This window comes from Lycorma delicatula, chromosome 8 (assembly GCF_047948215.1).
Source record: "Lycorma delicatula isolate Av1 chromosome 8, ASM4794821v1, whole genome shotgun sequence".
Classification (NCBI taxonomy): Eukaryota; Metazoa; Arthropoda; class Insecta; order Hemiptera; family Fulgoridae; genus Lycorma; species Lycorma delicatula.
In genome coordinates, this window is record NC_134462.1 from 132,558,048 (window position 1) to 132,584,792 (window position 26,745).

The window sequence follows — 26,745 nt, forward strand, 5'->3', positions numbered from 1 at the left end:
GATAGAAGGTTTCATTTGCAGGGTTGAATATCATATTATAGTGTTGATATGGAATATTGTATTCAGCTAATTGGAAAAAGGAAACCGCTTCATTCCTCACTTTTGTTACTAAGTTTACTACGTGAAGTTATTCAAATCGGTATACCGTTATGATAAGTCTTGTGTTAGATCGTTTTCATCATATGAGACGATACTTAGTATAAAATTTTAAGATATATTTTCTGTTGACCTACGCAATTTTAATTTTTTTTTTGTTTTTTTTTTGAGTTATTAATCCTTCTAAACTTTACCTGACCTTATGGGCATCTAAAATTCGTTAATATCTTAAAAGTGTATCCTGTATGTATATATATATATATATATATATATATATATATATAGAATGTGACGAAGTTCTCCTGGGCTATCAAAACCTATTCTCTTCGTGAACATACCTCCTAAAACGCTCCGTTTACAGGTGACGGCTAGTGAAAAATTTCACTCGGATTTCAGCTATCCCAGTGAAATGAGGTCGTACTGAAATCTTTAGAACATTAATTAATGGGCAGAACTAGTGATCTCTTATGGTTTTTGGCCTGGAAATCGAATTCCAGACCGTATCTGTAGTAATTTTTTAGCAATCTGGGGTAAAAATCAATAAATTGGGGTAAAAACCCCTGTTTTTTTTTTAATTTAAAGTATAATAATTTTATTACATCGGTAATGAACAAATAAAACTTATTAACAAAACTCGTAGAGAATTTAATTCTGAACAATATGGTATAAGTTGACTGCTTATCATTTAAAAGTTAGAAAATTATATATATAAATTAAAACGCGGAGTGATATTTGAAAATAATAATTTTACTTTTTTTTTTTGTCATCAGTCATTTGACTGGTTTGATGCAGTTCTCCAAGATTCCCTATCTAGTGCTAGTCGTTTCATTTCAGTATACCCTCTACATCCTACATCCCCAACAATTTGTTTTACATACTCCAAACGTGGCCTGCCTACACAATTTTTCCCTTCTACCTGTCCTTCCAATATTAATGCGACTATTCCAGGATGCCTTAGTATGTGGCCTATAAGTCTGTCTCTTCTTTTAACTATATTTTTCCAAATGTTTCTTTCTTCATCTATTTGCCGCAATACCTCTTCATTTGTCACTTTATCCACCCGTCTGATTTTTAACATTCTCCTATAGCACCGCATTTCAAAAGCTTCTAATCTTTTCTTCTCAGATACTCCGATTGTCCAAGTTTCACTTCCATATAAAGCGACACTCCAAACATACACTTTCAAAAATCTTTTCCTGACATTTAAATTCATTTTTGATGTAAACAAATTATATTTCTTACTGAAGGCTCGTTTAGCTTGTGCTATTCGGCATTTTATATCGCTCCTGCTTCGTCCATCTTTAGTAATTTTACTTCCCAAATAACAAAATTCTTCTACCTCCATAATCCTTTCTCCTCCTATTTTCACATTCAGTGGTCCATCTTTGTTATTTCTACTACATTTCATTACTTTTGTTTTGTTCTTGTTTATTTTCACGCGATAGTTTTTGCGTAGGACTTCATCTATGCCGTTCATTGTTTCTTCTAAATCCTTTTTACTCTCGGCTAGAATTACTATATCATCAGCAAATCGTAGCATCTTTATCTTTTCACCTTGTACTGTTACTCCGAATCTAAATTGTTCTTTAACATCATTAACTGCTAGTTCCATGTAAAGATTAAAAAGTAACGGCGATAGGGAACATCCTTGTCGGACTCCCTTTCTTATTAGGGATTCTTTCTTATGTTCTTCAATTGTTATTGTTGCTGTTTGGTTCCTGTACATGTTAGCAATTGTTCTTCTATCTCTGTATTTGAACCCTAATTTTTTTTAAAATGCTGAACATTTTATTCCAGTCTACGTTATCGAAAGCCTTTTCTAGGTCTATAAACGCCAAGTATGTCGGTTTGTTTTTCTTTAATCTTCCTTCTACTATTAATCTGAGGCCTAAAATTGCTTCCCTTGTCCCTATACTTTTCCTGAAACCAAATTGGTCTTCTCCTAACACTTCTTCCACTCTCCTCTCAATTCTTCTGTATAAAATTCTAGTTAAGATTTTTGATGCATGACTAGTTAAACTAATTGTTCTGTATTCTTCACATTTATCTGCCCCTGCTTTCTTTGGTATCATAACTATAACACTTTTTTTGAAGTCTGATGGAAATTCCCCATTTTCATAAATATTACACACCAGTTTGTATAATCTATCAATCGCTTCCTCACCTGCACTGCGCAGTAATTCTACAGGTATTCCGTCTATTCCAGGAGCCTTTCTGCCATTTAAATCTTTTAATGCTCTCTTAAATTCAGATCTCAGTATTGTTTCTCCCATTTCACTAAATAATTTTACTTAATATTTTGATTTTTATAACTTTTAATTGAGTTAGAGATTACTTACCGGCGTCTTATATCTTGTCTACTTGTATAAATAAAAGGATGTATTAATAAATCCCGTAATTTCAATAAATTGTCAAACAAGATAATTTCAACCCACCGGGTTGGTCTAGTGGTGAACTCGTCATAAATCAGCTAATTTCGAAGTCGAAGTTCTCAGATTCAAATCTTAATAAAGGTAGTTCGTTACTTTTGTTCGGACTTGAATACTAGATCGTGCATGCTGGTGTTCCTTGGTGGCTGGGTTTTAATTGACCATCGTCTCAGGAGTAGTCGACCTGAGTTTGTTCAAAACTACAAATTTATTGGTACAGTTAGTTACATTACACGGATAAGTCGATGACTTTAATTGTTGTTGCGACTATAAATAAAAGTATTAGAAAAAGAAGATAATATCGAAAACAGTCTATAAAGAAAAATAAATGAGTTACTAAAAAAAATAAAAATTATCAACATATGAAGCTTGTGTTTAAATGTCTTTTCAACTCGAAATTAATAATATATGTAATTTTAAGATGAATTTAATTTTTTAGTCCAATTTAATTAATATTTTTAAATGATACATTAATAAAATATTTTTCTTTTTTAAAAACTGTTTCATTATTATTTTAATATTTGATTGTTTTTAATTAGTTCCGTTAACATGTTTTATTATTTATTTGTAAATAGTATATTTCTTTTTTCTTTTTTCAATAATTTTTTTTTATAAAATAGTTTCTGCTTACCAAATAAGCTATTATCTCGGAAACCATTGATCAAAAAAAAAAGTTCAGTTGAACTTTTAATGTTAATGAAAACAAAACAAAAATACGTTTTGTAAATCTCATATGGAGTATTATTGAATTTCGTTGAAAGTTGTCTTAAAAAGGGAACTTTGATGTAGTTTACCTTCAATTTTAAAACAAATAACAATTAATTTTGTTTCTCTTTTGTAATTTGTTTCTTTTTAGACGGTCATTCTTTTATTCTATATTCATATATTTTATAAACTGTTTTTTATTTATTATTAGTCTATTTACTCCTAATAATCTATAGAATTCGTAAACTAATTCAACTAATAGTGTATAAAAATATATACATATCATTTTGATTAAAATAATGAAATATTAATTTTTAACGAGCTGTTGGTTATGGGTCAGTAAACTTGAGCGATAAAATAATTGCTTAATTCTTCCTCTACTGTTTATTTATTACTTTACATAGTTTCTTACGATACTTTGAGATGATTTTAATTAATAATTAATTACATATACATGTATATATCATTATCTTTAATCAATTTAAATATTCAGTGCAATGATAATAAGTACCCTGTTGCATTTTAATTAATAAAATCATTTCTAAATTAATTAAATTATATCTTTTTAAGTATAACTTATATAAATTAAAGCGTTTGCTTTGTTTTGGCGATATAATTGATAAGCGATAAAATTATATTTCTATTTATCAGGAGTTATATAAATGAATTAATAAAAGTCGATTTTGTATCCTCGGAAGGAAATAATAATAGTAATTGATTCATGTGGAGTTAATGACATATTATTTATTACTTATTGCCTTGACACATATAATATTTATTGTTTTTATTATTAAAAGTTGTTTTTTTGTTGTTTTTTTTTATATTAATAAATAAACAAGAAATTCATTTAAAAATAAACGTAAATAAAAAGTATTTAGTTTTTTATTAATTATTCCAACGAAAAAAGAAGGAAAGCCAAAATTAAAAAAAAATTTTATAATTTAAAAAAAAAAACAGCTGTCTTTTTATTAAATAAATAAACAAGTAAATATATTTTTTTTTATGAAATTTATTTTTTTAATAAATCTAACAATTTTTTAATGGGGTTTTTAATACGTTTGTAAAAAAACCGCAGATATTTGACTTAAAAACATCATTAAAAAAGCTGACAACACAGTTGTAGGACTTTCCCGTCACGAGTTAAGCGGCAACACCAGTCTGTCGACCGTACATGCGTATGCGAAATTTGTTCTATATAACTTGTGAAATTACATTACCCTCGCCGCTAGTACCGCCACACCCGCGCGAATCAAAAAAGTATGCGCACGCGCTTTAGTTAGAATCATTGATTTAAATAAACGAAAAAATGTATTTAAATAAAATGATAAATATTTTTAAATTAAGTTGTGTGTGTGTGTATGTAAACCTTGCATTAGAAACAACCCACAGTTGTAGGACTTTCTTGGAACACGGCTTTAACCTCGTGACGGGAAAGTCCGACAACTCTGTTGGCGGACTTTGTCGACTGTTGTCGACAACTGTGCCCCTACTGTCGGGAGATAGACGCGTTGGAACACGTGATATTCCAGTGCCCGCGGTGAAACGAAGAACGCCGCTATTGTACTGCCGTAACTGGGCATCTCGAGGTGGGGACCATCGTTGGAACGATGTTACGAAGTTCGGTGGAGTTCGACACTGTGACGAGGTTTGTGTCGGGAATACTGCAACTGAAATATCGGGAAGCGAGCGGATGAGGGCAGAGGGGACGGAGCTGCCGTTCGCCCGTGATGAAGTGCGGAGACTCGAGTCCCTGAGCTAAAAGACCTGGGACTAAAAGTCCCGGCGGGGCCTTCCCTTTGGAGGTGACCCCGTTAGAGGGGAAGCACAAAGGACCGAGTCCAGGTTGCTGGGTGATGGGGGCCGGAAACGGCATAGCCGGTCCTTCCGTCGTCTGGTCACTAGAGGCAAAGGTACCTCCCGTAACTGTATCCTTAATCGGGGGTCTGGTTCCGGGTGGCAGGGGAAGAAAAAACATGTCAGCTTTTTACTTCATTGTATGAAGTAAAAGAAGTATTGTGATCGCGAAACATTTCGCTTTTCATATTTCAACGGAAATATCTATTTTCATCTTCCCTGAATCCATTTTGACTAGTTTTGGTGTGACGTCTGTATGTATGTATCTCGCATAACTCAAAAACGATTAGCCGTAGGATGTTGAAATTTTGGATTTAGCAATGTTGTAACATCTAGTTATGCGCCTCCCTTTTTGATTGCGATTAATATTTTAATTAATGAAATATTTTGATTTTAAAGGGAAGGAAGGTTATCGGTTCGAATCAGACTCATCGCCTTTTGTTTTTTTAACTTTCTTTTTATTTATTTTTTTAACATTTCTTTTTTTAATTTAAATATATTGATTTAATAATTATTAACCAGGGATTGTAAAACAAATGTTTACAATAAATAATAATTCAATCATAAATAAAAAAAAATATATTAGTGAAATAAGATTTTATGTACTTTCAAAATTGTGTAAATGTAATTTAATCGGCATAGCATATGTACATATGTAATAGATTTGATTAAACATCTGATTATTTAATATTAATTGAAAATTATAATTTAGAATCGTATTATTTTTGGTTTTTCTAGTTTAATTTCTGTTTAATTTTATGTTCATTAAAGTTAACTAAAAACCGACTGAAAAATAGATCCTCAGAAGAACAACATATACACTGGGGCATACATGCCCGATCTTTAATAAACTGCAAAAAATTCTTGTCTTTTACTTCATATTAATGATATTTTCGGACAATATTCTCCCTAAGTCGGATTTGACCATCATTTCGTTGTTTGTTTTTTGTTGCCGATCGTTTAATCGCTCTTTGGTTTGATGTAATTTTTCCGATCTTAATTTGTTTACACGTTCCTCTTTATATTTATCATCTCTTAATCTATTTATTCTTTCTTTGGTTTTAACATATTCTTCCTCTCTATATTTATCATCTTTCTTTTTCTTGTATGATTGTTTCTTTTTCATTTTTTATTTTTCACCACATAATCCATTAATAAAACTGAATATTTTACACCGTTAGGTCGAAATTAACATTTGTACCCAGTGTACAGAAGTTCACTAAACAGAATAGTTTAATTATTATTAAATTTTATTTATATGACACTCCAGAAATCTGAAACTTTCGTTAATCAGCAACTCACGAAGATACGGATAATATTGATCTAGTAATACGAGTAATAAAGGGACTTTTACTCTATCCTAATATTTCATGTAAGATTGTTGAATTAATAATTTGTATAAATATTTGATGTTAATAAAAACTAATATTTCAGTAATTGTATAACTGTCACCTTTATTAAAGTATTGGAGGATCGTATCTCAACTTTCAAATGAAGTAAGTTTAATTGAAATGCAGCAAAAAATATGTATATGTAATTTATTGGGTGTACAAGGAAGCCATGTGGTGTTCACATCAGATTTTTTTTTTATTTTTCCTTATTTCAGCCGAAAAAAGTCCTGTTGTTAAAATTTAATCGTATATGTATTAAGGAAATCTTCCTTAAAACATGAGCTAAAGAATAAAAATAGTATTATTTTTTTTAAAATTAATAATAGACCACTTTGAAAAATTCGTGTATTAGAATTATTTTTACGTGAATTTATTTAAAAAAAAAAATTAAATGATTTTTTTTAATTTATTATATTACAGTTGGAGTTCATTGGAAAGATTAATAATGGATTTTTTTTACTTAAATAAGAATTACTTATACCAATTTATTTTAAGTAAAATTTTTATTAAAATATAAAGGTATTCGCTTTAAAAGATCACTCTGAATGGATTTTTTTAAAAGTGAGCTTTAAAATTCTTACTTTAATTCTTTTTTTCGTATCAAATAATTTTGTAAACGTTTCCTTCGTAATATATAATTTTACGATAAACGTTACGTCATGAAACTCGTATTTGGGCACCCTTGGTATATAAAATAACGTTAGTAAATTACTCGCAAGTGTAAAGCTATATGATCACATACCTGTAAGAATCAAAACATTTAAACGGTAATGAGTTTGTGGTTTAGAGAAGCTAATAGCGGTTAAAGCGGGAAAGAACAGGACAACTAGGTTCATTATAGAGGGCTTGGGTAAAAGTTAACCGATTTAAAAGGGAAACCTTGTATATGATTACAGGGTGAGATATTATAACACAGAAAGGTGTGAGCGTTACGGTTATATATATTTTCTTTTTTGTTAGATACAAGTCAGCGGTTGTAGATAAAAAAAAAAAAAACAAGCAAAGAAACACTTATTTATCTATATAATCTGTTTATACAACAGCTGCAACAAACAATCACTAATTAGGCTCAAATTATAAATTGTTGTCTTATTTTTCAACTTTTTTTAATTAATAAACAAGATACAAACTTAAATTTCTTGTTAATTTTCGCAGTAAAATTCTGGCAGTTTAAATTGTTATAAGCTTCCTTTTTTTCGGGATTGAAAAAACTGACAACCAAATTGTAATACTTTCCTGGAATTAATTTTATTTTTTCTTATATTGTGGAAAAAATGATACGTGAAAAATTTTTTTTAAAAATTGAAAGCATCGATAATTCAATTTTTTTTTGTCTTCAGTCATTTGACTGGTTTGATGCAGCTCTCCAAGGTTCCCTATCTAGTGCAAGTCGTTTCATTTCAGTATACCCCCTACATCCTACATCCCTAACAATTTGTTTTACATATTCCAAACGTTGCCTGCCTGCACAATGTTTTCCTTCTACCTGTCCTTCCAATATTAAAGCGACTATTCCAGGATGCCTTAGTATGTGGCCTATAAGTCTGTCTCTTCTTTTAACTATATTTTTCCAAATGCTTCTTTCTTCATCTATTTGCCGCAATACCTCTTCATTTGTCACTTTATCCACCCGTCTGATTTTTAACATTCTCCTATAGCACCGCATTTCAAAAGCTTCTAATCTTATCTTCTCAGATACTCCGATCGTCCAAGTTTCACTTCCGATAATTGAAAAACTTCGATTAAAAAATATGCAATAAGTAAAAAAATAGCTTTCTTCGATTTTTGGGAAAGTAGGAGAATTTGGAGGCGATATTTTGTTTTAAACGGAAAGGTAAGCGTGTACGCATGTACCGAACTTAATATAAAGTGTTGTTATATTCGAAAAATTTGAGACAATTGACCCCCAAAGAAATCTACATACCGCCATATATATTTGGTTGAGATATTGACGACCCCAAACCATTAACAACAAATTGTCCCATATACATGAGTTTCTGTGATAAATTTCATCAAAATCGGTTTATCCAGTCAAACGTTATTAAGTTTCAAATGTACACGAATATTATTACCTCACTTTTTTTTTGGGGGGGGGGGGTCCCTGTGTCGTGATACGTCGAGAAATTAAAAAAAAAAACCATTCCCCATTTTTGACTGATAACCATACTTTCCTTGCAAAATAGCTCTACAACTACACGATGTCAGGAAAGTAAAAGTTAGAAGAATATACATAAATATATATAAAGAATTTTATAAATAATTTACATAACTTAGAAAAACAGAGAAATTTAGATTTCTAAACCGTGAAGTAATTTATTCATATCCGGGTTAGGCGAATTGACATTATTGAGATAATTGTTAGTTCTTAGACTGCCGTACTGCTAATGTTATTTACATTTATTACAGAGAAACTAAAAGATAAACGTAATCGAAACTTCATTATCTCCTTACATTTTGTAGTTTTGAAATGTCCAATCATATAAAATTATCGAAAAAAAAAAATATATATATATTATTTTAGTTTAACACTAAACTACGGTACACCTCCATAGCTAGGCCCTCCGGCGGCCGACGTCTCGGAATTATTAGTTGTCCAAAGTTGATTACCTCTTGTGTGAAAATATTTTTTTTGAATGATGAAAATCCGTATAACGAAAGTTAATTTAAAAATTTAGAAATTTAACTCTAGAAATTGATACTAACGAAGGGGGATTTTTCGCTAGTGATCGGTATATTTCGGTGCGTACCTTTTGGTTATAGTTTATTATTTTATGAAGAAAAACAATCACGTAAATGAATAAAAATGTGTAAAAAAATGTTAAACACCACTCTTAAATTAAACGCACTAAAAGGTAAAAAAATTATTTTAGGAAGGAAATTATTTTCAGAATGGATTTCATGGTGATATGTAAGATTATGTGAAAGACATAGCTTCAAATTAAAAATTTTAATGTTTTTGCCAATTGTTTCTTACACGCGTATGCACCCCACTCTTTAGGCCATTCATCACGCATAAGAAAAATATGAAAAAAACATTAAAATTTTAATTTCAAGCTATGCTTTCACATAATCTTATATATCACCATCAAAGCTGGTTGTCAATTCCATTTGTGAGATACCGTGGTAAAATTATTTTTTACATTTTAGTTAGTTTAATTTAATAGTGGTGATTTAACATTTTTTAAATATATTTTTTATTTTCTACTTATTAGTGTTCATGATTTTATACTTTCCAGCTGCGCTAGCGGCACAGGTTTGAGCGTATTTAGTAACAGATCGTAGTAACAGAACGGTACGTTTTACGGTTGGTTAGTGCAATCAGAACATAGGGTTAAACGATTTAATTTTCTGATAACCAAGATCCGGTCGATCAAGAGTGTACCCGATGCGTTAAACAGTTAGCGCTCGACCTGCGGATACATACGTCGTTTGAATCGTGATAATCAGACAAGCGGTTACCGAACCCGCCGGATTGGCTTAGTGGTAAACGCGTCTTCCCAAATCAGCTGATTTTGAAGTCGAGAGTTCCAGCGTTCAAGTCCTAGTAAAGCCAGTTATTTTTACACGGATTTGAATACTAGATCGAGGATATCGGTGTTCTTTGGTGGTCGGATTTCAATTAACCACACATCTCAGGAACGGTCGAACTGAGAATGTACAAGACTACACTTCATTTACATTCATACATATCATCCTCTGAAGTATTATCTGAACGGTAATTACCGACCGGAGGTTAAACAGGAAAAAAAAAGAAAAAGACGAGCGATTGCCAAGATAGCTCCCCAATTTTCATGCGCCCCGGGGTCACTTGAAAATATTATCATCTGACGGGTTCCACTGGGAACGATTGAGTTATTGTTGAGGGGGAGCCGAAAAAATTTTCAGAGCGCTTGGACCGACCGTTTTTGAGATATTTGCAATTTTTGTCTGAAAATTCGGATTCGGTTAAAAAGTACTAATTTTCTCAAAAGTTCGACTATATATATTTCGCATGTATATCGAGATATATATATATATATATATATATATATATATATATATATATATGTACAGTATATCGATATATAATAATGTAACTAGTATACACCTGACCACCACGAGACTTGTACTATGGAATCGGGATTTTCCGCTAGTCATCGGTACATTCCGGTGCTATGCTAAGGGAGACACACATACACACAGACAGACACACATACAAATTCCGTTTAGTATAGGGTAGGATAACTGCTGTATTATTTTGTAATACTTTATACAAAGGTTAGGTTTAATCTTGACTTGACCTGACTAAACACTAAGAAGGGATTATTTACCTTGTAATTTTCTGTTACCGGCGAACGAACGGAACGGAACGTTACTACAATGTATTTAATATAGGTTGTGCGTGTTATACAACAGTGAAATTCAAATTAAGGGATGCATGCTAGTTTATTATAGTAAAATACTAATTTATTAGTATTAAAGAAGTAGATTTAAAATTTCGTTAAGTAACTTTGTTCTAGTACGTACTATTGGATTGACCTAGGTTAAGTTCACTGTACTGTTGATTAGGCTGGTTAAATTCATATTCTTTTTTATCTAACAGGCTAATCTTTGTTGTTTTGTATTTTATTTTTATTACTATCATCGATTTCTATCGTGAAAATTTATTTTCTCTTTCCAGTCAATTTTTTTTTTAATATTAAATTATTGCCTTATTTTTATATCATTCATTTTTATTATATTTCCCTATTATTATGCGATAAAATTATTTTATCACGTAATCTAAGTTTATATGACGATCGTAAAAATGTTACATACTACCTTTAATGTATAGTTATTTTTATAACTTACTTTCATTAAATAATATAAACTATAATATTTGCTACAACGTTCGATTGTAATGATTTTTTTTTTTTTTTAATTTATTACCATAAATTCAGTATTTATTTTAATAATGTAATTAATTACTCTTACAGACAATAAAAAATTAATTTTAACATTAAAATTATTTATTATATTACCATTAATATCTTATTTAATTAAAATGTCTTCCAAGTATTAAATCTATAAAACTATTTGTACCGTCACTTTTAAATTAAAATAATAAACCTTTGTTTGTGGTTTATTTTATTTTTAGAGTAAATATTGGAATACAACACACCTCAGGAACGGTACAATATTACACTTCATTTACATTCATACATATCAGCCTCATTCATCCTTTGAAATAGTACCTTCGGGTAGTTCTTAAGACTAAAACAGAAAAAGAGAAACGGTAAATATTGGAAAGAATTTACGGTACTATAAAGGAACATTCAGTACAATTACTCTAAGAGTGAATGTTATTAGTGATTGTAAAGATATATTGTTAATCTGAACTACGGGATACATCTGATTTCGAAATTTTAATTTTCAGTTATATAGAATGTCCCACGAAGAAACGGAGACATATTCAAGATATGTTCTACTGGTGAAAAAAATGAAAAAAGTTCATCATAAACACAGGTTTAGAAACGTTTTGTTTTCGAGTTACGGCTAGCGAAAGATTTCGCTCGGATTTTAGCTCTTTTAATAAGAAGTCCTACTGTAATTTTTGGGACCAAAATTAAGGAGTAAAGTTGGTGGTTTTTTTTTTAAATGTATTTTCAGCTGGGAAGTAGGATAGAATAGGTCGCTGAACGATAACTCCAGTAATTTTTAAAATATGCGACTGATTAAAACACAAGATTCGGTTCGAAAAACGGAAATTTTTTTTTTAGGTTTGTAATACAATAACTTTGTTACATTACTAATAAATGCGGAAGATTTAGTAACAAAACAGAGATTTTTAACTTTGACTAAATTAATGTAAATATAACCAATAAAAAGTAAATAAAAACTTTTAAATATCGGTTTTTTATTGAAGCAAAACAGACGGAAAAAGACAGAAAATCGTATTATTCTTTTTTTCCTAATAAACACTATTTTTAATATATTAAAAAATAAAATAAAATGATAAATGGTAACAGAATTACAAACCTCAGTTATACACTAATTGTTTAAAATTCTCTCCTTCACAATGTATACAGCGTTCTGCCCGACGTAAAATATTCCGGTGGCTTTCCGTATCATCTTAGGATCGTTTCGTATAAATTCAATAGCATTTCGTATTTTAATGAGTAACTCTTCTTTAGTATTAATCTTTTGCTGGTTCGTTATCGTTTTCAAATGGCTCCGAATAAAGTAATTTAGTGATTTTTAATTCAGGTAGGTGATTCTTTTCAGTTCCTACGTGGCGAAAGTTTCTCCGTTTCTTCATGGACCCCTGTTTTTATTTAAACATTAAAAAGAAAGTTAAAAAATAAATTAATCTACTTATTTACTATATACCATAAAATCAAAAATGTAAATCATGATATCAGACAAGAATAGGAGAAAATGTTTTACATTGTTTTCTTATTAATTTAAGTTTTAAAAAAAAATATTATATCATTTTTATTTATGTTTTTTTTGTTGTCTTCAGTCATTTGACTGGTTTGATGCAGCTCTCCAAGATTTCCTATTTAGTGCTAGTCGTTTCATTTCAGTTTACCCTCTACATCCTACATCCCTAACAATTTGTTTAACATATTCCAAACGTGGCCTGCCTACACAATTTTTTCCTTCTACCTGTCCTTCCAATATTAAAGCGACTATTCCAGGATGTCTTAGTATGTGGCCTATAAGTCTGTCTCTTCTTTTAACTATATTTTTCCAAATGCTTCTTTCTTCATCTATTTGCCGCAATACCTCTTCATTTGTCACTTTATCCACCCGTCTGATTTTTAACATTCTCCTATAGCACCGCATTTCAAAAGCTTCTAATATTTTCTTCTCAGATACTCCGATCGTCCAAGTTTCACTTCCATGTAAAGCGACACTCCAAACATATACTTTCAAAAATCTTTTCCTGACATTTAAATTAATTTTTGATCTAAACAAATTATATTTCTTACTGAAGGCTCGTTTAGCTTGTGCTATTCGGCATTTTATATCGCTCCTGCTTCGTCCATCTTTAGTAATTCTTCTTCCCAAATAACAAAATTCTTCTACCTCCATAATCTTTTCTCCTCCTATTTTCACATTCAGCGGTCCATCGTTGTTATTTCTACTACTTTTCATTACTTTTGTTTTGTTCTTGTTTATTTTCACGCGATAGTTCTTGCGTAGGACTTCATCTATGCCGTTCATTGTTACTTCTAAATCCTTTTTACTCTCGGCTAGAATTACTATATCATCAGCAAATCGTAGCATCTTTATCTTTTCACCTTGTACTGTTACTCCGAATCTAAATTGTTCTTTAACAACATTAACTGCTAGTTCCATGTAAAGATTAAAAAGTAGCGGAGATAGGGAACATCCTTGTCGGACTACCTTTCTTATTACGGCTTCTTTCTTATGTTCTTCAATTGTTACTGTTGCTGTTTGGTTCCTGTACATGTTAGCAATTGTTCTTCTATCTCTGTATTTGAACCCTAATTTTTTTTAAATGCTGAACATTTTATTCCGGTCTACGTTATCGAATGCCTTTTCTAGGTCTATAAACGCCAAGTATGTTGGTTTGTTTTTCTTTAATCTTCCTTCTACTATTAATCTGAGGCCTAAAATTGCTTCCCTTGTCCCTATACTTTTCCTGAAACCAAATTGGTCTTCTCCTAAAATTTCCTCCACTCTCCTTTCAATATTTATTTATGTGTTCAACTCAACTTTTAAAAATTTTCCCAATTTTTATTAATTCTTAAAAAACGTTTCTACAAGTCCTTCTGATTGTACTGTAGTATTGAAAAAAAACAAAAAACAACAGACATTTTAATCAAACAATAGAATGATTACATAAAAAGATTTGAACGCAATTTTTATTTTTTTATCTTCATAACTACTTAAAATTTAGTTGTTTTAATGATTTAAAACATGAAGTCATACTGATATTAAAAGTATTTTCAACTCAAACTCTATAAAAGATCTTTGGTAGAAGCGAAGTAAAAAAAATTACTAATCTTATTTCCGTGAACCTTATTTAAGCTTATCTGTTGTTATTTAACGTTGTTTTTCGTTAATGCTATTTTTTTTTTATGAAAATAAGATTTATAGTTGTTTAAATTTCTTAAAAACGGTTTTTTCTATTCCTGAAAAATTTAAACAAATAAAATAGAAAAACAAATATTTAAAAATAAAAATGACGTCATATGATGAGGTTTGGCTATGTTGATAACTCACGAGTAGAGTTGTAGACAGTAGGAAGGATATTCGTAAAGGGAGTGGTCTTAAAAAACAAGACCGATGAAATATTGGGTAAATCCCTTCTACTTACATCAGAGTGTTTCTCATACATCTACAAATCACAACCATATTCCCTCCCACTTGCTCGACAATTCTGATAGGGGATTTTTTAACAAATTGTACGAAAGGTTTTATTTGATTTTTAAAATAATAAATATATTTTTTTATTTAAATGATAATATTATACAGGTAAAACATAGTAAAAATAACGTCTTATTCTTTAATTATAAAGGTGCAAAGCTAAACTGTAAACTGTAGCTTAATTTAATAGTTTTAATTTTTAATAAGGCACAAGGACTCTCAAAGCTTTTTTAATTGATCTCAGTGTCTTGTTTTAATTTAACATTTTGGAACTTCGTTTAATTGTATGTATGTGTAACGTAATGTCCCAATTCATTTTGCAATTTTTATGAAAATTTAAATTATATAGAACAACGTATATATAAAGATTTTTCATAAAGCTTTCTATTTCTAAGTAACGGCCGTCAGTTTTCATAGTTCTGGATGAGAAGAGTACAGAAGATCGTGTCAGATACCTCTGATAATATCTACACGTAACGTCATTCACCTATTTCCAGCCTCTCTCAGCTGCTGCGCGTTAGATACTTCATTTTTTACTGTTTATTCAATTTTTAAGCCTAATATAGTTTTTAAGATTTAGTTTTGAACAGAATTTAATTCTTTCTCATAATATTGTTAAATACTTAATCTTCCGTTGATTTTCGATGAATTAATATTTTTTTTTTTATAATTTTCTCCTCAAATTTAAAAAAAATAAATAACTGGGTTTATATTCCTGGAAGAACGTTCCAGTCTTATGACTGAGTCACCATTCACTCATGTCCGATTTTTCTGGAAAGATATTTCTTACAAAATGTATAATAGAGTAAGATTATTTTTGGCCTTGGCTAAACCATCTGCGGCAATTATAGTCATAGTATTGTTTTTAAATTTATTTTAATTATCATTTTGTTAAATTTAGTACAAAATGAGCGAGATCTATTGTTGATAGTACACCTTTCAAAAGAATCGTTATAAGCGAATGAATTTTCGATATAACTGAACATTCATTCCACGTTAAGAGAAATGAATTTTTTATTCTTTTGTTGCCATCTTCTAAATGACTGATCAACTGGTTTCTTTCTTTATGTATTAAAATTGTATTCGTGCAAAGTTAATATTTTTATTCGAGTAGTTGGTGATTTTTGTTTTGTTTTTCCATAGATTTTACTCTTAAAAATGTTGAGCAAATTGTTTTATCGAAATACTTAAATTTCTTAAACTTTCGTTTCAAGAACTAAATTATTAAATATTATGATTTTTTTTTTTTTTTTAATAGTATAATTGGTGTATGCAACGTATTGCAATTTGTAATATAAAGGGTATCGATCGGTTAACCAAGATGTCGGTTAACAGAAACTGATTTAATCAAGGTTTTATATTACGGCTTTCTTACACTTATTCATGGTAATATAAATAAAAAATTTAAGTTAAATTAAACAATGTATTGATAACACAGTTATTCGGAAATGGTTTTATCAATAAAATAGTCTTTAGACTAATATTAAGTACTAGTATTAAGAAATTGTGATTATTATTATTTTATAAGCTTACTTTTAACCACAAATTTTAAAGAAAAGGTCTTATCACTTAATTCACCGTCTTCAGTTAAAAAGAAAATCCTGATATTAATATTTTTTATTAGTATACTACGTGTAATTGAAAAAATATTCAAATTTACTTAGCAAATTTTAAATAAATGTTTTCTTTTATCAGATGTAACTGTCTTAATTTTAACTGTTTAAATTAAGGTAGATTTATGGTTAAAAAAAATAATAAAAATAAGAATGCTTTTTAAGTTCCTCTGCTCTGTGGGAAATCTATTTTTAACGGTGATCTAAGCAACGGATGTAACATAATTTTTCAATTATAGAATCATAATTTTAGTACGTTTATAACTACTGTTGAGTATAATTTGTCTTGGTGAGATTAGGCTAGTCAATTTTGAACTCTACTTTTTTTAATGTACATTTAAAATGTACATACATATTTTTTTTATAATTATACCAATTTCAGTTTTAATTATCAGTGACTTGACTTTATAAATTGTTCTCGTAAAAATAATTTGTTTTTAAATAAAATAAATGTTTTTTATCGTTATAGGATACTTTCATGTATAGGTAATCATCAGTATAGTTGGAGATACATAAGGAATCTCCTAGTAAATATTAGCCTTTTGAATATTTTGTATATCAAGTACAGTAGTGGATAAAATGAAAACGTTTTTTATTTTACTAATATAGTATTTTGAAAAACCTTTTCCTGTACAGAATGACTCGTCGAACAAGAATTTTGTTGTACAGATCACTTGATGGGGAAAAATATTGATGATGGGTTAAAATTTATTGCTTTATGAGTTTCGGATTATTAAAAATGTAACAATAAAATTATGATTAAAATTTTAATTTTCCGTCTAGATAGCGCTATAGCTCTAGAAAGGAAATTATTGTACCGGTCCAATTTGGTCATATAAGATTTTCACCAAATCGACGTTTTGACACCTAAGGAACCCAAAAAACCGGATGGATATTTTCCGGATATTCGTTTATACGAGAGTGTGGGTTCACTGTCGGCCTCTTAATTACTTTATATATAGAATTACTGGACCGATTTTGACCAAACTTGGTCAGATTACTTACTTCTACATATGGGAAATTGATGCCATTAAAACTTAAAAGGTCAACATGGGGATGCTGTAGAGCAAGGTCACCCTCAGTATCTCAAGATTTCGTCTAATTAAGGTCTTATTTTTCTTAGACACATATTTTAACAATATTTACAAAAAGGCGTTTTGCAAAATCGCACCTCCATCCACAAAATTGCTCTAAACTACTGCTATGTTGTGACGTCACAAGCGAGCGGTAGAATTAAATAATAAATAATATTTCTTTCTTTTTCCTGTTTAGGTAACTACCGTTTAGATAATACTTCAGAGGATGAATGAGGATGATATGTATGAGTGTGAATGAAGTCTAGTCTTGTACATTCTCAGTTCGACCGTACCTGAGATGTGTGGTTAATTGAAACCCAACCACCAAACAACACCGGTATCCACAATCTAGTATTCAAATCCGTGTAAAAATAACTGGCTTTACTAGGATTTGAACGCTGGAAATCTCTACTTCCAAATCATCTGATTTGGGAAGACGCGTTCACCACTAGACCAACCCGGTGGGTCAATGAATAATATTTAAAGTGTAAAAACGTAACGCGGTCTGGTCAGGTCTCGAACTCGGTCGATTCGGTACCTGGTGCGTTAAGTCTCGCGGCTACACCAGTCTGTCCATCGTACATGTGATATTTGTTCTATGTAAGTTTTGAAATTACATTAGTACACCTCACCCGTGCGAATTAAATACTGTATGCACGCGCGCTTTAGTTAGAATCATTGAATTAAACGAACGAAAATATATTGTATTTAAATAAAATGATAAATATTTTTAATTAAGTTGCGTGTATAAGCCGTGCATCAGAAATAACTGTATTGTCAGTTGTTTTTAAGATAAAGTAGGTGGAAAATATTTAAATTAAACGTTACATTGTTCACATAAATTTTTTGAAAAATATTTTGTTTTATCGAAACGCTTACGAATAACGTATTGGGTTGTTGCAGGATATTTCTAATAATATATACTGGAACGTTGAACTTCTAGAAAACCAGTTGAAAAATTTGCGTTAATATATCTAAAATTTAAATCTATATGAAAATCGCTCTTAAAAAACTATTTCGTTTTAAATTTTGCATGACAATTTTATATAATAATACATATTCCAGCAGAGCCTTACGCTCAGTAATGTTCCTTTTATCACGCACTACTTTTTTCAATATTTTTATCAATACGCAGGATTTATACCTTTCTCTTTTTTTTGCAAACCCATTTTTGCATGTGATAATGTTTTTTTTTTTTGGATGTACCCATTTAAATAAAAAAATATTTCAGAAAACAAAAATTATTTTTTTCAATTTTTAAAAGAATATTTAAAAAATTTTTGGAACCGAATTAAAGCTTAGTTATTTGTTAGTAGTAATCTGAATTTGGTACAAATTTATTAAGAAAGTTGAGATTAAAATAAGAATTGAAAATATAAATTGTTTTTTTTTTTGTTTTTTTTTTTTTTAAGGTCGAGAATAAACTTTATTCTCGACCTTTGCAAGTAATAATAAAACAGAAAATTTACTCCGGTTCCAGCATTTCTAGTCTTTATTGATTGTTATTAAGGTTGGGTTAGATACAAACTGTTTAAATGAAATATTAAAAATGTACTTTTTAAAGTAAGAAGGTCATTTTTATCTTTAGTATTCCGTATTTATATTTCATGTAGTAGATATATAAAAATTGTTATTTATGCAGAATACTTAATAATATAGAAATTTTAAAATAATTTTTGCTAACTATGATTTGATGTAAGATAGATAATATTCTCTGAATAAATTTATCCGTTATAAATAGTTGGTTGACCTTTAACTGAGTTACTTTTAAAATAAAAAATTGCATTATCATTACGAAAATTGTTGTGTTGATCTCTTTATAATAGTAAATTGTAATAACTTTTAGCAGGTGTTTCTTTAAAATTCGTAAACTGGTTAAAGAAAATAATCGAATGGCCCATTTGTTTTTAACAGTCATTTTTTCTTTTAGCGCTGGCAGCTGCTTACTAATTTATATTACTATCTCTGCATACTACTCGTTGTTCTCTGTACAACATTGTGAAATAACAAAATAAAGAGTTTGATTCTAAATGTATTTATTTACAATTTTAAAATGGACGAATTAAAAAAAAATAATGAAAAATAAAAGTAATCTCCAGCATTCGAATGATAAATAAAAATTAGCAGAAATAAAGAAATTATTTTTGGCCGTAATTATCTACAATAATAATAATAAAATCTTTAGTAGTTTTCTTGTTTAATGAATTTACGTTTTTTTTCTAGGGGTCAAGGGATATTTCATCATGTTCTTAAAATTTTATTAATGCCACATTAAATCAAAACATCCTGACCCCCAGTAAGGGAAGACAATCTTCCCGGTCGTGTGATTATCTCGGTGGTTGCCACACCACACCTCTTTGTTCCTAGTTCTGATGAGCTTTACTGGAGGGCGTCTTTTATATCCCTTTAAATTTGATAAAACAACACAGTCAGCCGTTTGATCTCTGGTCAGGATGCCATCGATGCGAATGCCTCGGCAAAAATTTCCATCAGTGTATTTATAAAACCTACTATTGCGGTTTATATAGTTAAACTATTTTCTAAAAAAATCGTAGTAATTCAATGTATTGAATTTCTCATCTCCCAGAAGATGATTTGTGTGGCGGAACTACCCTCCGGGATATGCACTAGATGTAGGGATGTAGCGACCCCCAAAAACAAGTGTTTACACATTGAAATATACGATCATCCACCATATTGTCCGGACCTAGCTCCTTCTGATTACCGTTTCTTTGGGAAGTTGAAAAAACTTTGAGCGGTAAGCAATTCGCGGGTGACGACGAACTTAAAAATGCTGTTAATCAGTGGCTAAATGAATCGGCGGCAGAATACGACGAGGGTATATTTAAGCTGGTGTATCGCTACGATAAATGTCTTAATTCATGTGGCGATTATATAATTTAGTAACCTCATGTAATGGATACCGTGATTCTACTTCAGGAAAATTTCGACGTATCTTCCCGTGTAACATTCTCTAGACCCCAAAACCACCGTCAGTTCAAAAGTTTATATATATTTTTCACTTTTTCGTGGGCACGATAACTGCCGTAATTTTGTACCAATCACTTTTAAATTGATACATAAAATATAACGACCCAAAATGTCAGTTGAGTTCGTTAATGGGCAAAATCGGAAAATAAGGATAGAAAAAAAGAATGGGGGTTTTTCGAAAAAATAAAATATCGCTGTAACTTTCTTATTAAGTAAAATATCGAATTCGTTTAAAGTTCCTCTATTCTTTGGATAAAGTTCTAAAAGTTATCTAAGTAAAGTTTTTTGATATCAACAAAAAATGGCCCAAAGGGTGGAAAAATGGGGTTTCGAAGACAAAAAAAAATCATACCTCCCTTAATAGGCACAGTATCGAATCGGTTTAAAGCGGTCGTTAGTCCTCTAAACATCATATAAAACGTTTGTCTGATATAATTTTTGATATGACCAACCCTTACGGTTAGGGATGAACAAAATATTGCTGGAATTGTAAGAAGATGGGGTTTGCCATATGCTAAACATGTGAAACTTTTTTCACATGTAACCATTGTCGTATTCAGTAAATTTGAAGTTTTTCTTAATTTTATGGTGGAAATCTTTTTTATTCCCTACTGAGCATCGCTGAAATCTACCTCCGCCTTCCGGCGTGCCGAAAGGGATATTTTTATTTTCAATAGAGGTTTCAAAGCTCTAATGAACTTGTTATATTAATACTTTAGATAGAATTTCTATAATTATATGTTTTCCTATTTATGGTAACTCCTGTAATGGATGTAGATTGATTTATGGAAATACGAGTAGTGTTAGGAGGATATTGGTAATTAGATATTATACGACAGAAAAAAACAACTTCTTTATTATTTTTATTTGCATTTATATTTGAAAGTTTATATCTTATTATTGTTATTATTTTTAAAACTACAAGAAAATTGTAGTCTTTTTTTATTATTATTAAAATATATTGTAATGAACTCATCGATAAGTGTGTCATAAAGCATCATATATCATTAAAAATAAATATCAATAAAATATTACCGACAAGTTTTTCTAGAAATATTTTTTTATGTCGAGATATTGTACATTAAATACAACCTGTCTCTTAATATTCTTTCTCTCTCTCTCACTGGTATGAGATGTGAGAACCTTCACTTCCATCTTACCGTTACAGAGTACAACCATGCCACTGCACAGCTGTGTTTTGTTACTAGTTGCCGGTCGTTTCTTGTAATAGTAGTCTATTAGCGTCACTTCCCGGTGAACCGCCTCAGATCGCTATCGTTGTAATATTGGTATGATACAATCTTTTTGTTTGTACTTCTTTCTTTATTATTTTATTTACCTGTCTGTCTTTTTGGTTGAATATCCTCCGGTTAAAAGTTCTGTTCAAACATAAATTGTAACTGAAAAAATACTGTACGTTGTTATTTTAAAAAGTTTTGACGTTTATTATTATTATTATTATATTTCTAATTATTCTTATTCTACTTTTATTTTAATTTCACGTATTTTTTATTTTATATCCTTACTTTCAGATAAGTATTGTTGTAATTACCAAAGGAATTGTCCTAATTGCGGTAAATATTTTTATTTGCGGTCATGTAAAAAATATTATTTGATTTGGGGTCATATCGTCTAAAATAATAATGAATAAAATGCTTTATTGTTGAATTAATTCGAAAAAGGTTAAAAATATGTAAAATTTTGCAAAGATAAATTTTACATTATGAGGTTAGCGTTCATTTTTAATAAAGCTATTTCTTTTAATTAAGTAAATTATTTTTTTCTCCGAATAGTTCAACTTGGAATACGTTAGATCATTTATTTATTTGCGGTTAATTTTTTTCCTGTTTTTCTATCTGCCCAGTACCTCTTCATTCTTTCTGATATATATCTCTCTCTTTCGTTCCTCAGAAAGTTCAGCACTGTTGTTCTTGCGTTTTGGAGCTTCTTTGAACCTTTAACTTTCATCTTGTTATATTCTATTTAAAATTGCTCTTTCCCTTATAATTTTTTCGATTATCTTCAGTTGTTTTAGATCTTCTTGGACTTCCTAGTAAAGGCAGTTACTTTTATACGGATTTGAATACTAGATCGTGGATACCGGTGTGTTTGGTGGTTGGGTTTCAATTAATCATATATTTCAAGAACGGTGGACCTGATACTGTTCAAGACTATACTTCATTTACACTCATACATATCATCCTCATTCATCCTCTGAAGTAATACCTTTGCCTTTAGTTGTTCTTACTTTGGAAGAAATCAAAATTTGTTAAGTTAATCTACCGTTATTCATTCTAAATAAATGGGAGCAAAATGCAATTCGTCGTTTCATTCAGTTTTTGAATATTAGTATAAAGTCTTCTTTTTTTTTATCTCCGGGACCACCGTTAGGTATTACTTCAGAGGATGAATGACAATTTTTTTAGCGTGTGAAATGCCATGCCTGACTGGGATTTGAACCCGGGACCTTCGAATGAAAGGCCGAGACGCTACCACTCGCGCCGAAGAGGACGACAAAATTTGTTATTTGGAATTAATTTTACTTGATTATTTTAAAATTTTTCTTACAATTTTCATTTCTTTTTTTTCTAGTAGACTTTTGTCGCATAGTCTTAGGGTTTCTGCCGCATACAGGCTTTATCACAGTTTATATTGTCGAAATTTTGAATATTCTTCGATAAGAACTGTTTGTTATATGTGTTTTTCGTTAGTTGGAAAGCTAATTCCATTTTATTACCTCTTAACTGTTAACACTTTTTTATCTAAAGAATTGCAACCGATCTGTTCTCTGAGAAATTTGAAGTTATCCACTTTCTCAATTTTTTAAAACTTAAAACTTAAAATTTATTATTAGATTTTATTATTAGTCAGAAATTTTCATTTTTTCAAACTTGATTTTTAATCCCATTTTAGCAGCTTGTTTTTTTTAATTCTTTAATTTTTTGTTCAGCTTCTTTCCGGTTTTTAGTTAATAATGCTATATCATCAGCGAAAGTTAAACAGTTAATCTTAGTCCTTTAGTTCCCAGTCTTAATCCGCTAATTTTGCCTAAATTTATGTTCCATTCTTTATCTACGTTTTCAAGACCACAGTTAAAAAGCTGTAAAAAAGTCAAATCTCTTTGTCTTACGCCGGTTTCGATGGGAGAAGAATCAATCAGATAATTCTCCTAGAAATTTAAATTTAAATTATTATTATTACACGACTACCCAAAAAGGAGTATTCCACTTTAGTAGCTTAACGGCTGAACCGATTGTGCCCGCACGTTCCTTAATTATCCTACATTAGTTATTATCTTATATTAAAGAGCAAAGTTTGTGAGCTATGTTTTTTTTGGGAGTCGTGTTTTTTAACTTTTAATATTTATCTCTTGTTATTATTATTTATTCATCATTAAATGTTTTATTTTTATTTTTTATAATTTTTAACTTAATCTTTAGAATGTATAATAATTTCGATTAAAATTTATAATTTTCGTATTCTAATATTAAATATATTTCATTAATATTATAATATATAAAATAAAATTCTTTTGGTTTGAATTTTTAAATTATAATAATTTATTAATAATCAAAACCTCTCTCACTGTTGTAAGATGTGAAGACCTTCACTTACGTCTTAGTGTTGCCGAGTACAACCATGTCACTGCACAGCAGATATTAATATCTTACCGTGCAGTAGACATTTCAATTGTACACATTAGGTCGCAACAATTACTTCTTATAATCTTGAACCGAAAAAGCTCTTTCTTTTTCCGGCTAGACAAAACCCATTATTTTCCAAAATTCTAAATCTGAAATTAAAACAAAAGAATGAATTTGTATAAATTTTACAAAAAAAAAACTTTTATGTTTATTTTTTATATACATATACAGAGTGTATCACGAAGTTCTCCCAGGACATTCATAACCTATTCTACTCGTGCAAATAAACTTTGTCTTAAAATGCTTCGTTTGCTAGGTACGGTAAGGAAAAGATTTCACTCGGATTTCAGCTACCCCGGTGAAATTAAGTCGTACTAAAATTTTTAGGATGTTATTTAAGGGACAAAATTAGTGATTTTTTTTATGGTTATTGATCTGAAAAATCGAATAAAATAGATCCGAGAACTGTATCTATAGTAGTTTTTGAGAAATATGTAGTGTAAACCAATAAATTGGGGTATAGAAACCCTGGTTTTTTTTTTACGTTTGACGAACGATAACTTTGTTAAATGGGTTATAAACACAAAATTTTTAAATAAAACTTAGAAAATTTAATTCTGAACGAAATGCTGTAAGATATATAGAATAAAATAAAGAAAAGCTTGAAAAATACGAATTTTATTTAAAAACAGTACATTACTACATTTGTCAGAAAAGTACTTATTTTGGTGATGTGAAAATTTGTAAAACCAAATTTACTGTAAAAAAAATTAAAAAAAAAAAACAGGAAATTACGCAACAGTTTTAAGGTGTAATTAAAATTTTATCGTGTTACTTGAAAATGAAATATAAAATTAATTCTTTTTTTTTTTTGTTTATGAAAAATTCTTATTTTTAGTAATTTTATTACGTTTTCAACTTCGGAAAAGATCATTGAAAACTCATGTCCATGTGTTTAAAAAGAGGGAGTATTATAGTTTTATTTAAAAAAAAAAAAACATTTAAGGGATTTCTGAGTATTGATTTAAAAAGTTTTTTTTTTAATTGGATATCTTTGTTGTATTGTACAGTGTAAGGGATATATTGCGCAATATGTTCTAATATTTTAACAACCACCTTTTCGTTAAAACTGGATATAACTTTCTTGTGCGAGTTCTATATACCTTTCTGTAATGTATGAGGTTGTTCTTTTCATACGATAAGGAATTAGGGTGCATATACTCAATAAACGATCAAAGATTGTATACTAATTATACCGTAAAGGTGGTCATTGCATTTTTTTTTTCAATCGTTCCCTATTTTTTTAGGCAACAGGTCTGTCTGCATTGCATCCATACTTTATATGGCTGCAATACCTGTTAATAGTATTATACGATTTTTTAATACATAGACCTATCTTTTTATATAGTGTATTTTGTATTTTTATATTACCATCTTTTAATATACTATCTTCTCTTTTTTTATTTTGGTCGAAAACAATAAGGATTTTGACTTAAAAAAACAAAGCATCGAATTTTTATTAAAATACTATCTTTACTTACAGTGATTTGGCTTGGTTTTAGTGTAACTTATAATAAACTTTTATATCCATCTTCGCTATTTTTTTAAGCATATTTATCGCCCAATATAATAATATGTTCTTATTTATTCGGGATATAATTCCCAGACATAGTAATATTGAAGATAGGATATATTTCAATAATTAACATTGGAATATGTAAGGAAAGAATAAGTGTATTGCATTGAGAAAAAAAGGCGGCGTGTTTATTGCATTTGAATGCAGTATATTTTAATGTAAATGAATATTGATCGCATACGAGCACTCTTAGAGGGTTTTCATAGAATAGGAAACGTTCTGTAATGAGATCATGTTTATTTTGCAAGGTTTGCTGTTGAATAGAATTAAATATTTATTTGATTTTATACTTTCTACAATTCATTTTTTCTTTTTCGCAACTATGGAACACATTTACTTAGCCGTCTAGAGCTATAGCTCTAGGAGGCAAATCATTGTAATCGGTCCGATTTGAGCATATGCGGTTTTCACCGGTTCTTGACGTTTTCACACCTAAGGAAGCTAAAAAACCGAATAGAAATTTGGCGGATCTTAATGTTCGTATATACGTGTATTCGATATTTCCCTCTAAATAACCTTATGTCTCCAGAACTATTGAACAGATTTTGACCAAACTTGGTCAGATTACTACTTTGTATGGGGCATTAATGTCATTGCATTTTCAATTTAAAAGGTCAAGGGAGTAAGGTTGTTGGGTAAGGTCACCCTCAGGATCTCGAGATTTCGCCTAAGGCCATATTTTTCTAAGGCACATTGGTTAACAATTAAAAATTACAATACCTGAAGAAAAAACGTTTTTGCAAAATCCACCCACACACACAAAAAAATATGCTCTAAACAACTGCTATGTTGTGACGTCACAGGTGAGCTACAGAATAAGATCTATAAGTGTATGTGTTCGTGTTGGCCTCTAAATCACCTTATATCTCTAGAACTACAGGACCGATTTTGATAAAATGTGGTCAGATTACTTCAATATACGGGGCATTGATGACATTAAATTTTAAACTTA

General features: G+C 29.8%; 1 protein-coding gene across 4 annotated transcripts in view; it reads left to right on the forward strand.

The window, feature by feature from the left end:
- Positions 1-26,745, forward strand: part of LOC142329075 (uncharacterized) — a 459,789-nt gene that overhangs the window by 50,645 nt on the left and 382,399 nt on the right. The window lies entirely within an intron of this gene.